Source organism: Eptesicus fuscus, chromosome 1 (genome assembly GCF_027574615.1).
Source record: "Eptesicus fuscus isolate TK198812 chromosome 1, DD_ASM_mEF_20220401, whole genome shotgun sequence".
In the NCBI taxonomy this organism is placed as follows: domain Eukaryota; kingdom Metazoa; phylum Chordata; class Mammalia; order Chiroptera; family Vespertilionidae; genus Eptesicus; species Eptesicus fuscus.
Window position 1 is genome coordinate 87,060,998 of NC_072473.1, and position 2,625 is coordinate 87,063,622.

The following is a 2,625-nucleotide window of genomic DNA, read 5'->3' on the forward strand; positions in this document are numbered from 1 at the left end:
GTTTCTATGAAAATTGTAGGGTTTTTTTGTGGCCCAGATAAACTTAAACCTTGTTTATTTGGCTCGTGTTAGCCTTTGAGTTTGACATGCTTGCCTTAGAGCAGCGGTAGCCAACCGGTGGTCCGTGGACCACTGGTGGTCCGTGCGGTCCGAACATTTGGCGACCGCTGGTTTAAGGAAACCTTTGGAACAGTGCTTGCCACCGGTCCGCAAGGTCCAAAAGGTTGGCGACCGCTGCCTTAGAGGATCGTACCCAGAGGAGGGAGGCCCTGCAGTTAACTTCAACTCATACCAATATGAGAGTTAACAAGTAAGGGAACCCAAAGCCCCACAAAGACCCGGTCAGCTTGAAAGAGGCTAGAGTGGTCTTTGCCCGGAAATCCCCAAAGAATTGGGTTCCCATACCTTGAGGGGGATGACTATTAGGTAGGAAGTTAGCCCTGAGTGGCTGGGATGAAGCCCGCCCAGGGGTCCTGAACATGGGTTGGGCCAACGTTGCCTTCAGTCCGCCTCTCTATGGGCTGCTCAGCTGACTGCCAGCAGGCAAGTTCGGAGCCAGCCATTTCTTGGCCCAAGCTCAGAGGAAAAGGACAAGACCTCAATGCCAATGTGACTTTACTAGGACCCTGGGCTTATTAAAATGAAATTTGCATTTCGGTATGCTGAGAAGAAATATTGTTTCCATCAATCATGCCTGAATGCAGATGAAAGGCTCCACTGAGAAAATCCCCTTTAAACCCAGGAATTTGGGATCTCTCTTCTCTCTCTCTCTCTCTCTCTCTCTCTCTCTCCTCCTCCTCCCTCCTCTCCCTCTCCTCCCTCCCTCCCTCCCTCTGGACAGGCCCACTCCTTATTTGGCAGGGATCTTCAATAACCCCCATTTTACACTACTTGTATTTTTGTTGACCGTGAAATCTTTTCTGCATGGACAAAAAGAACTGAGATCCCAGCCAGTAACCCCAATAGATAACACCTGCACTTCTCTTTGCTGCCACCCAGCTCCCACATCAATGGCCGCCATGGGTTTTGGAGACCTGAAAAGACCCATTGGCCTCCAGATGCCCGGCGACTACCAGGTGCTTCATGGAGGGGTATGTGCATCACCAGCAGATGTGGCAGTATTTGAAGCAGTCCTCGTCCCACCACTTGCCGAATCGTACCATCCCCCACGTTGGTATAACCATCACATCAAGTCTTATGAAAAGGGAAGGTCAGCCTGCCAGGAGTGAGGAAAGCTTTGGGCAAGTGTGGCCCTTGCTCTTGTGGAAGACGCCACATGAAGTGCAGCTACAGATAGTAAAGATGTAGATGACACTGATCTCTTTGGAGATGAGGAGGAGGAAAGCAGAGGCTAAGAGAAGAACGCCTTGCACAGCATGAGTCAAAGAAATCCAAAAAAACCTGCACTTGTTGACAAGTCTTCCATCTTATTAGATGTGTAACCTTGGGATGAGATACAGACATGGCAAAATTAGGGGAGCTCCACGGGACCATTTAAGCAGACGGCTTGGTCTGGGGCGCTTCTAAACAGGATCAGGTGTGATATGGAATCAAATTCAGATACAGTGTGTAATAGAAGACAATAAAATTGGAATAGATATGCTAGAGGCGCAAATCACTGCTTTGGAGGACTTCCTGCAGTCCATGCACGTGGCTGCTTTCAACAAGGTTTAAAGCCCACCACACACACACAAATGCATAAATAAATAAATAGTAGCAAGCCAACAGAAAAAGACATTAACAGTTCACAGAAAATAGCAATAAATACATATCTGTCATGCATGTTCATTGTGGCATTATTCATAATAGCAAAAATATGTAAGCAATCTAAGTGTCCATCAATAGATGAATGGAGAAAAAAGTGGTGTATATATACAATTTGTGAATAAGACTCAGTCATAAAAAAGAATAAAGCATTGCCATCAGCAACAACAGGAATAGAACTAGAGGGTATTGTGCTGAGTGAAATAAATCACCGAAAGACCAGCAGTAGCCACCACAGGCCCGGGTCAATGAACTGCCCACTCACTGCAGGACGGGTAAGTTAACGTCCATGCACAGCCCCCGCGTCCACCCCGTGTGCACCCCGCATCGTGGAAAGGCTGGGAAAGGCAAAAGGGAAGAGGACGGAGCTGACCCACCTGGCTGAGGGCACGCTGCATGGAAAGACCTGGCCAGCTCTTCTCCTCGCCCGGGGCCGCCGGGCCTCCACTGCTCCACGCGTCCAGTTCTTCCATTCCTCAGGGGTGGTGGGGGTGGGGTGGGGATTTCAGGTAAGGTGAAGAGGCAGTCCGGTTTCCGAGGCGTTGGCCCCGCCCCCGGGAGGGGTGGGAGGTCCTCAGACCGTCCTCAGTGCGAGAAGGGGCGGGGAGAGATGGGCTTGGGAAAGTCGGCGGGGAAACTTCTAGTCCTCTGCCATTTCCTCAGGAGAACCTATTTGTCCCCCTTGCAGGTTCCCTGCGGGCAAGAAGGCAGTGAATGTGATAGAAGGAACAACGAAACGGAAAGTTTATCATTCAACAGTCGCAAAGCTGGAGGGAAAATTGTTTAAACACGTAATTTATTTATCTTCTATAATTGAAACTTGTTGATGTTGCAAATTTACACCTTTCATTTGTCCGAGGT

The 2,625-nt window shown here is 49.2% G+C and overlaps 1 pseudogene; it reads left to right on the forward strand.

The window, feature by feature from the left end:
- Window positions 1-1,019: 1,019 nt before the first annotated feature.
- LOC103304774 (elongation factor 1-beta-like) lies at window positions 1,020-1,674 on the forward strand (annotated as a pseudogene).
- Window positions 1,675-2,625: the final 951 nt, after the last annotated feature.